The sequence below is a fragment of the Ursus americanus genome, chromosome 14 (genome assembly GCF_024610735.1).
Source record: "Ursus americanus isolate L20-20 chromosome 14, mUrsAme1.1.p, whole genome shotgun sequence".
In the NCBI taxonomy this organism is placed as follows: Eukaryota; Metazoa; Chordata; class Mammalia; order Carnivora; family Ursidae; genus Ursus; species Ursus americanus.
The window spans coordinates 52,484,771-52,494,077 of NC_142140.1; the positions used below are offsets into that span (position 1 = coordinate 52,484,771).

The 9,307-nt window shown below is 50.6% G+C and overlaps 1 long non-coding RNA gene across 1 annotated transcript; it reads left to right on the forward strand.

The window, feature by feature from the left end:
• Window positions 1-4: 4 nt before the first annotated feature.
• On the forward strand, window positions 5-8,195 carry LOC148108989 (uncharacterized). The gene is made up of 2 exons (XR_015726714.1): window positions 5-1,326; window positions 7,741-8,195. It is a non-coding gene; the product is annotated as an uncharacterized LOC148108989 (long non-coding RNA).
• The last annotated feature ends 1,112 nt before the right edge of the window (window positions 8,196-9,307 follow it).

Here is a 9,307-nt window from a genome sequence, read left to right on the forward strand (position 1 = left end):
GCCCCCTGCCGCCGCGTAGCCGCTTGACGCAGGCCAAGCCGGGGAGGGAGGGAGCGAAGAAAAGAGATAAGGTGGGCTTCAGTCACGTGGCAGGAGTGCAGCCGTTGCGTTCCTGGTCACGTGGTATGGAACCGCTTACCTCTTTTCGAGACCTTGATCATGTGACAGTGGCCAATGCAGAGGCCTCCTTGGCCACGTGACAAGGACTTTGGCGCTTCCCTTTGCTGTATTGGTAGGTCTGCGTCATGTGATGTGGTCGCCGCTCTTTTTTTTCAATGGCGGTTTTAAGCGGCATTACCACGTGATGCAGGTAGAGGGGCGGAGTCTCCTCTGCTGCGCGTCTATGCGCCTGCGCGGCTGCCATCTTACGCCCGTTGCTCATGTGTACGTTGGCGGAAACGGGTCCGAGAGTCTGGCACGTGAGTGTCTTCTTAGCCCCCCGATTTTGGTTGGGGAGGTTTGATCTCCATCTGAGGTTATCTGGCGGAGCTTCCTCCTCTCTCCCTGCATCTCTCGCTAGAAGCCAAGAAGACCCGAGGTGCGGGTGTCAGTAACGGCCGGACAGATCTCCTTGTTGCTGTCCCGAGACCTGCGCCGGTGAGCGCTCCAGTTCTGACGTCCTGCAAACCCCTCCGCGTAGCGTCCGGCCGCCCTGCCGGGCCCGACTTCCAAAGGGCAGAGCCGCGCTGCTCGGGATATTCTAGTCTCCCTTTCACAGGTGGAGAAACTGAGGCCCCAGCTGGAGGATTCACATCCTGCTTGTGGTAGAGCCGGGTCTGCGAGTCACACGCTCGACCAACCACAGCTCAAGGTTGTTAAGTAAAGACACCGGGGACCGAGCGCCTTCTCTTTTCAAGCCCATTGTTGTTGCATCCTCCCGGCGTTTCGTGAGATCCCCGATGTACATACAGTCTGTGCCTAAAGCCCCGCTCCCCTCCAGTGTCGGAATCAAGCTGGCGCTAGACAGGCGTTGTTACTAGGCATGTTGTCGTGTGCGAGGCTGTTGTTCTGAAACTGCCGAGACTCGAAACAAGGAATTATTGAAAAGGTTTCCTTCCTGAAAGTGAGGAGAAGTCAGTCGTTCAAGACTTAACGGCATAGTAACGGATTTTCCTAGCAAAACTGTAGGGATGTAAGCTCCGTTGTTAAGGATGCAAGATCCAGTGTCTGCTCTAGGTTTGAGTCCCACGGTGTGACCAAAAACAGCCCACTTCTCTTGAGCCTCTGTTTCCTTATCTACAAAATGGTGACGATTTTTCTTTAAAGCATTTGGCACAATTCTGTGTGCGGAATAAATGCCTCAAAATGATAACTATTATTAAAAAGGTAAGATGTAAAAATGTGGTTACAGAAATGAGTGAATACTATACCTACTGCTTTTCTTTTCTATATACATTTTATTTAGGGTTTTGAACGGCTAATCTATTCATCTGATACAAAATGTCAAATAATTCAAGAGAGTGAGAGGACTAAGTCAATGGGCCTCCCCTCCTTAGCAGCCAGTGTTAAGTTTTGTGTGTATCTCTGCAACGGTGTTTTATTCATAGAGATGCCTAGCTTTATTTTTTATTTATTTATTTTTGCTGTTTTTCACACAAATGGTAGACATTCTGTGTCTTGCTTTTTTTTTTTTTCTTTTATTTGGAGATCTTTCCTAAATAGAACTTGAGACTGAAGAAAGTTTTGGCAAATTTAACGACCTGTGTATTCAAGTAAAATTGGTTGAAGTAAATTTAGATTGTTTAAGGTTATCATGACAAGCAAGGTGATAACTGGCTTTGACAAGTTAGAGACCCGCAATTACAGACACTTCAAGGAACAGGCTCAGCGGGGTGTGATTTGACTAAGCTAACAGCGCTACCAAGTGGCAGAGCAAGGAAGGTTTCTAGTTTTCTGACTCCCCGAGTCCATAGGTGGTCCTTAGGAGGGACCAAACATTAGATTTCTGAAGAACTTGCTTTTGAGGCTCTCAAGGCAGCCCGGTCAAGGCAGCTCCAAACACAGAAAGGGGTAGATAGGATCATGGTTATAAGCAAAGTCTTTAGATCAAACTGCAGTCTTCACTAGAGGAGCCCAGGACAGATTTGAAGTGTTTTTCAATCTCAGGGGTTTGCTAAGAATGCATGGAATGAGTGCGGGGGAAGCTGGTTTGGTTCTGATTGTTACCTATTGGACTGGTGTCTCGTCCAACCTGTATTTTGTAGTAAGAGCTGCTGGGCAGCAGTTAAAGTGTCAAGGAAACCACATTCCCTTAAAAAGTATGTTCTGTGGGTGCCTGGATGATGCAGTCAGTTAGGTGTCCAACTTTTGGTTTCGGCTCAGGTCATGATCTCATGGGTCCTGAGATCAAGCCCCGAGTCAGGCTCCACACTCCATGGGGAGTCTGCTTGAAAATTCCCTCCCTCTGTGCCTCCTCCAACTCACACATGCATGTGTGTGTGTGCGCTCTCTCTCTCTCTCTCTCACTCAAATAAGTTAAAAAAAAAAAGTGTGTTCTGTTGGAGCCATCCCAGCCCCACCAGGAGTCGCAGGATAAGAGGTTTTCAGCCCAATCTTCTGACAAGCTATGTGCATCCTGCTTCTTGTCTGTGTTCTCTCCTTGGTCACCATGCGAGATTGAAGCCCCAGGGTGCCACCTGCCCTCTCTTGTCCGTTCATTTCCACCCTGACCGAGCCTTCCACTACTGCCCTTGCGTTTCCACCACTACATGGTTAACAAGCTCTGTATGCACAACCATTCTCTGACTTCCCTGCCCTGACATGCCCTGTCATCTGGCTATGCAACCCCTCTTGCCATTGCAGCCTCTCCCTCAACAGTTGAAGAGTAAGGTCTGTCCCCTCCTTTTGCATTCCCTCTGTCTAGCCAGGTTCTGTCTTCATCAGGGACTTCAGTGTTATGAACATGCTCTCCATTGCTTGCCTTCCTCCTCTTCAGAGATTTTTCGCACTTCAGCCCCCACCCCCAGTCACACTGAGGAGCTTTTCCTTCTGAATCCTTTTTGACCCATGCCTGTTGCCTTCCTCCCCTTTCAGTGGAGAGGACATGGGTGGACCACGCTGCTTTGGGGAACTTCCCCTCTTGCTCAATCTGGAGTTTAGTTGATGGAGTTCCTGCTGTCATACTCTAAAACTAGGCCCATGGCTTGGCCACAGTGATTGGTTTATGAGTAAAGGACCCAAATCCGGCCAGTCAGAGCCAGTGAGCCCCAGGCCAGGGACTCTGGGGCAAGAGAAGCCCTTGTTCTAATCTTGAAGCCAGGGAAATATCAGGGGGGGGGGGGAGGGAGTAGATCTTGGTGAAAGAACTTGACAGAATGAAACCAACCAAGAAGAAAGCTCAGCTAAAAGATGGGAGCAAGAAAACAACATGGTGTTTTCTCCCCAGATTAAGCACAATTAACATCCAGCTATTCCGCTTCTGAGTATATGCCCACCAGAAATGAAAGCAGGGACTCAAGATATTTGCACACCCTTGTTCATAGCAGCACGATTCACAGTAGCCACAAGATAGGAATAACCCAAGTGTCTGTCAGTGGAGGAATGCATAAATTATGAGGTATGCAGACAAGGGAATTATTCAGCCTTAAAAGAGAAGGAAATTCTGACATAGGCTACAACATGGATGAGCCCAGAGGATGTTACGTTGAGTAAAAGTAGCCAGACACAAGAGGCTAAGTACCGTATGACTCCACTCATAACGAGGTCTCTGGAAGAGTTAGATTCATAGAGGCAGGAAGTAGAATGGTGGGTGCCTGTGGGAGGGCGAGTTTGTTTAATGGGGACAGAGTTTTCATTTGGGAAGAACAAAATGTTCTGGATGTGGAGGGTGGTTATGGTTGCACAAAAGCATGAATGTACTTAATGTCACTGAGCTGTACGCTTAAAAATGGTTTGGGCGGTAATTTTTATGTGTATTTTACAGCAATATATAAATTTTTTAAAGATTTTATTTATGGGGCGCCTGGGTGGCTCAGACGGTTAAGTGTCTGCCTTCGGCTTGGGTCTTGATCTCGGGGTCCTGGGATTCCTTGCTTAGCGGGGAGTCTGCTTCTCCCTGTCCCTCTGCTCCCCACCCCCGTTCATGCTAGTGCCGTCTCTCAAATTTTTAAAAAACTTTTTTAAAGATTTTGTTTATCAGAGAGAGCGCACAAGGAGGGGGAGCAGCAGGCAGAGGGAGAAGCAGGCTCCCTGCAGAGCCAGGAGCCTGATGCGGGACTCGATCCCAGGACCCGGGGATCATGACCCAAGCCGAAGGCAGATGCCCAACCGACTAAGCCATTCAAGCGTCCCTCTCAAAATAAATTTAATTTTATACATAAATGTATTTCTTTTGTGAGAGAGAGCATGCACATGCATGTGTGAGCAGGGGGTGTGGGCAGAGAGGGAAAGAGAGAGAATCCCAAGCAGACTTCCCACGCAAAGCGCAGAGCCCAGTGTGGGGCTCGATCTCATGACCCCAAGATCATGATCTGAGCCAAAACCAAGAGTCGGACACTCAACCAACTGAGCCACCCAGGCACCCCAGCAATGTTTTACATTAAAAGAACAAGATGGAGTGAAAGTGGAGCCATGTCAGAGCCACATCAATTTGAGCTCCAGGACGTTGAGGCATGGGGAGAAATAATTGGCATGCCACACAGCGATGCCAACGTGTGGGCCAAGTATACGTAGGACCCCAACCACCTGGAGTTCATCATCTTCACCTGCCAGGGCCCTCTTGGCCATCCTGAAGTTCCTGCTGTTCTAGTTTTTGCTCTTGTTCTTGCTCTCATCCCACAGAGCAGCTGGCTACCTGTAGCTTTGGCCTGCTGGGTCTCCATTCCCCCTTTGTTCTGAGAACCAAGGTTTCCCTTGGGGAACCACTTCTCCCCCACTGTGTTCCCACCACCAGCCTCTGCCTTGGATCTGGCTGATCAGAACCCCACTTCTTTCCTGGTCCAATGACCGGTGCAGAGACGGGTTTCACCAGAACTGGCCGAAGAATAGGCCGCTCTGGGACTTTGCCTCCGGTCATCTGAGAAAGAGGTCTTTCTGCCCGGGCAGCTGGACTGTGAGGGTGTGAGCCTGGGATATACAGTTTGGTGTGTCCTTTCACACCTTCCTCTGTTCATTCAAGCATCCTGTCACCTCAGGGCCTTTGCACTGGCCATACCCTCTACCTGAAATACTCTCTTCCCTCAGGTATTCAGAGCTCCCTCCCTCCCTTCTCTGAACTCTCTGCTCCAGCTGCCCTAACCACCATTTCTCAAACAGCACTGTCAGATTATCCTGCTTTATTTTTCTTTGAAGTGTGTATCATCACTTGTTACTTATTTAGTTATTATCTGTCTCCCTTGCCAGAGAGTAAACTCTGAGACCAGAGGACGTGGTTCTCGTTTACCCTGGCTTGGAGCACTCTATACCACGAGTAAATGCATGAGTGGGTCACCCACCACACCTGGCCCCAGCTGTGCCCAAGTCAGTCCAACCTCACGGACAGGAGACAAAGAGGAACTCCCCATTTCCCTTAAGCCACTTTTTTGTTTTCCAGTGAAGGTATAATACAATCATTTAAGTGTACATCTTAGTAAATGTTTACGTATACATCTGTGTAAGCACCACCTGAATCAAGATAAGGAACATTGGCACTGCCCCTAGGAATCTCCCCGCTGTCCCTAGCCAATCCCTGGCCCTATTACATCACCAGGATTAGCTTTACCTGTCCTAGAATTTTAGAGAATTGGAAGACCTCTTTGTGTCTGTTAGTTGCCCAAGCCACTTTGTTTTCCGCCAGCTGGTAACTGGCCCCCACACCTGTGCCTGCGGGCCTCCCTTCCAATAGGGCAGTGGGCTCCCGCCCCTTGGCCTGGCCACACCACTTAAAGTATTCTGGATTGGTACCTCTCAGAGTTGCAAACCACCGAAATGAACGCTGGCCAACCCAAGCAGAAAAGAGCTTGTTTGCATATAGCGCCGTTCGGCCCAGAGCTGCTGCTGGGGATGCAGTGAACAAACCATCCCATGGCCCTGCCGTCATGGAGCTGAGCTAGCTGGGGAGGCAGGTGATAGACAATAAGCAAAGCAGTGGCAAGTGCAATGGATGAAAAAAGCACGCGGTGATGCGGGGCTGGGGCAGGTGCAGTTTTGAGCCGGGCAGTGCACAGAAAAGTCCTTACCAGGAGCCAGGGACTGAGGCCAAGCAGATTGCTGGGAGAGGAGCATTCCAGGTGAGAACAGCCAGTACAAAGTCCCAGAGGTTGACCGTGCTTGTGGCAGGAGCAGCAAAGAGGCCTGAGGGGCTGGAAAGGGGGCCAGGGTGGGAGGCGGGAGGGAGGACCATCCAAGAAAGAGTGGATAGGTCCTGCAGGGCCCCAGAGACCCGCGTGGAAACTTAGGCTTTGAAAGCTACGGGCGGGTTTTGGACAGTGGAAAGCTGGCATCCCTCCTGCATCTCCCCTTGCACATATCCTCAAGCTCCTGCCCCTCTTTGTCAACCCCAAACAAACTAAATCAACCTTCTGGCTGCACCTCCCCCCTTGGTGAATTTGGGGGAGGAAAAAAACCCCACAGTCCTGACATTGTTCATTCATGCAGTGTTGTCCCAATTTTTCACACCTTGCTGGCTTCCAACATCTCCACATGCTCTGCCCTCCGCGGACATCCTTCTTTCTTAATGCACTAGAAAATAGTCGCTCCATTCATTCGCTCCCACAGTAAAGCCAGGAGCACTTGTGCCCACACTTCCTGCTTCCACTCAGCTCCAGACGCCACCACTCTCTGGCTCTCCCCCGAGTCTGCTTTTTTTCCTTCTCTCCGCAACTCAGACCTCGCCTCTCTGGACGCTTAACTCCCCAGGTGATCTCAGCCAGCCCCACTACCTCAAAGACCATCAAAACACTGACACTCCCGATTAAATGCCTCCAGCCTAGAATTCTCCTGTGAAGTCCCGACACATCCAACCATCTATGTGACCGCTTCCCTTGGAGAGTGTGTATAAAGCAAGTCCAAAATACACCGACCTGCCCGGATCCCTTACGCTCTGCTGTGTGGTCTCTCTGCCCGGGCTTTGCGGGCTTTGCCACAACTGCCTGCCCACCAGCTCTTCCTCAGAGAATGACCCTGGGCTCAGGACCACATTGCCAACACCCTCATGAGGATCAGACTGGATCACACCGGACACTCTGCCTCCACACCCAGGAGAATCAGATGTGCCTGTGATCGTCAGCTCCTGGGCCACCTTTAGTCCGTGACCTACCCTTCAGGCCAGCTCTGAGATGTCACTTACCCTCCCGAGCTCCCTGCGGACTCAGGCAACAGGTGCTCTCCGTAGGACTCTGCCTGAGCTTGCCCCCCTCAGCCCGGTTTCCTCCTGCTGCTTTGAGTCCTCTCTCTTGCACGTGCAAACAATCCGGTGAGCTCCACCTTCAGAATACATGCAAAGTCTGAATGCTTTTCATCATCTTCACCGAGACCACCTGCGTCCAGTCTGCCAGCGCTATGTGCCCAGATTCGCACAGTCTCCTTTTTTGTAATTTAAATTTTTTTAAAGATTCCATTTATTCATTAGCGCATACGTGAGCGCGCATAAGCAGGGGGGAGGGGCAGAGGGAGAGGGAGAAGCAAACTCCCCACTAAGCAGGGAGGCAACATGGGGCTTGATCCCAGGACCCCGAGACCATGACCTGAGTCGAAGGCAAATGCCTAACTGAGCCACCCAGGTGCCCCACAACCTTTTAAAAAATTTTTTTTCTTTTTTTAAAGTAGGCTCCTCACCCGACGTGGGGCTCGGACTCATGACCCTGAAACCAAGCGTCCCAGGCTCTACTGACTCAGCCAGCCAGGCGCCCCTGCAGTAACCTCCTCGTTGGTCTTCCTGCTTCTACTTTTGTGTGGTACCGTCTCTGCACACAGCAGCCAGAGAGTTTTGGGTGCGCATGAAAGACTGGGAACTTAAATGCTGGCGTATACTAATATACTAGTACCAGGGGTTCACACTGCACTGCGCCCAGGCCAGACCCTGTGCTAAGCCCTCTACGGTCGTTCAGCTGTTCTGTGCCTGTATACGGAGTGCCTGCTCTGTACCACGCACTCTGCCCTGCTCTGGGATAAGGTGGTAAAAAGAGAGGCCAGATCTGTATCCCCTTTGAGCTGACATGCTGGGTGGGGAGGCTAAGAATTATGAAGTGAAAATAGAAATAAATACTTGCAGATTGTGACACATGCCCTGAAAAAAAAAATAAAGAGGGTGGTGTGTGGTCACAAGAGAGGCCAACCTTCGATGAGTGCAGAAGGCTTCCTGGAGGAGGTGATCCCTGAGCTGAAAGCCAAAGGGTGAGGAGCCAGCCACACACAAGAGCCAGGTGGGGAGCATTTCAGGCACAAGTCCTGCCACCAGGGTGGCTGGCCGCGTCCATAAGGGGGAGCCGATGAGGCAGATGGGGCAGGGCCTCATGGGCTGCAGTGAAGACTTTGGCTGTTAACGCTGAATAAGGTGGGAGCCATGAATGGTTCTTGGGCAGAGAAGGGGTGTGAACTCACTAGAGTGTTCTCAAGCACCCTTTTGCACCTGTGTGGGAAACCATGAAGGGGAGGTGATCGCAGGAGCCAGGGACCTAGGCAAGGGACAGCGTTGGTTCAGGTGAATGATAATGGGGGCTGGCACAGATATGGGGGGAGGTGAGTAGGTTTGGGAGGTATTTTGGAGGTGGGCTAACAGGAACTGAGGATAAGGAAAAGAACAAACTCAGACAATCCAGAGAATCGAGGTGACACTTTCTGGGGTCAGTACAGGATAGGGCTTGGGGTCAAGGACACCAGGGTTCAAATGCCTTCTAAGCCAGGGGCGCCTGGGTGGCACAGCGGTTAAGCGTCTGCCTTCGGCTCAGGGCGTGATCCCGGCGTTCTGGGATCGAGCCCCACATCAGGCTCCTCTGCTATGAGCCTGCTTCTTCCTCTCCCACTCCCCCTGCTTGTGTTCCCTCTCTCGCTGGCTGTCTCTATCTCTGTCAAATAAATAAATAAAATCTTAAAAAAAAAAAAAAAAAAAGTAAAAAAAAAAAAAAAAAAAAAAAAAAAAAACAAATGCCTTCTAAGCCACTTTGCCACTGGGCAACCTTTAGAAATGTAACCCAGCCTCCCGGCCTCAATTAATTATCGAGGAGAGTAATAAAAGTCATATATATGGTATGCAGATAGGAAGTACTCAAGAAACGGTGGCTATTTAAGAAAAAATTCCGACGGTGGGGGTACAGAGAAAGGGAGTGGCCCAGCTATCTGACAGTGACAGATAGCTGGCAGCAGGGGGCAGCAGCGAGCCCCCAGGCAGCAG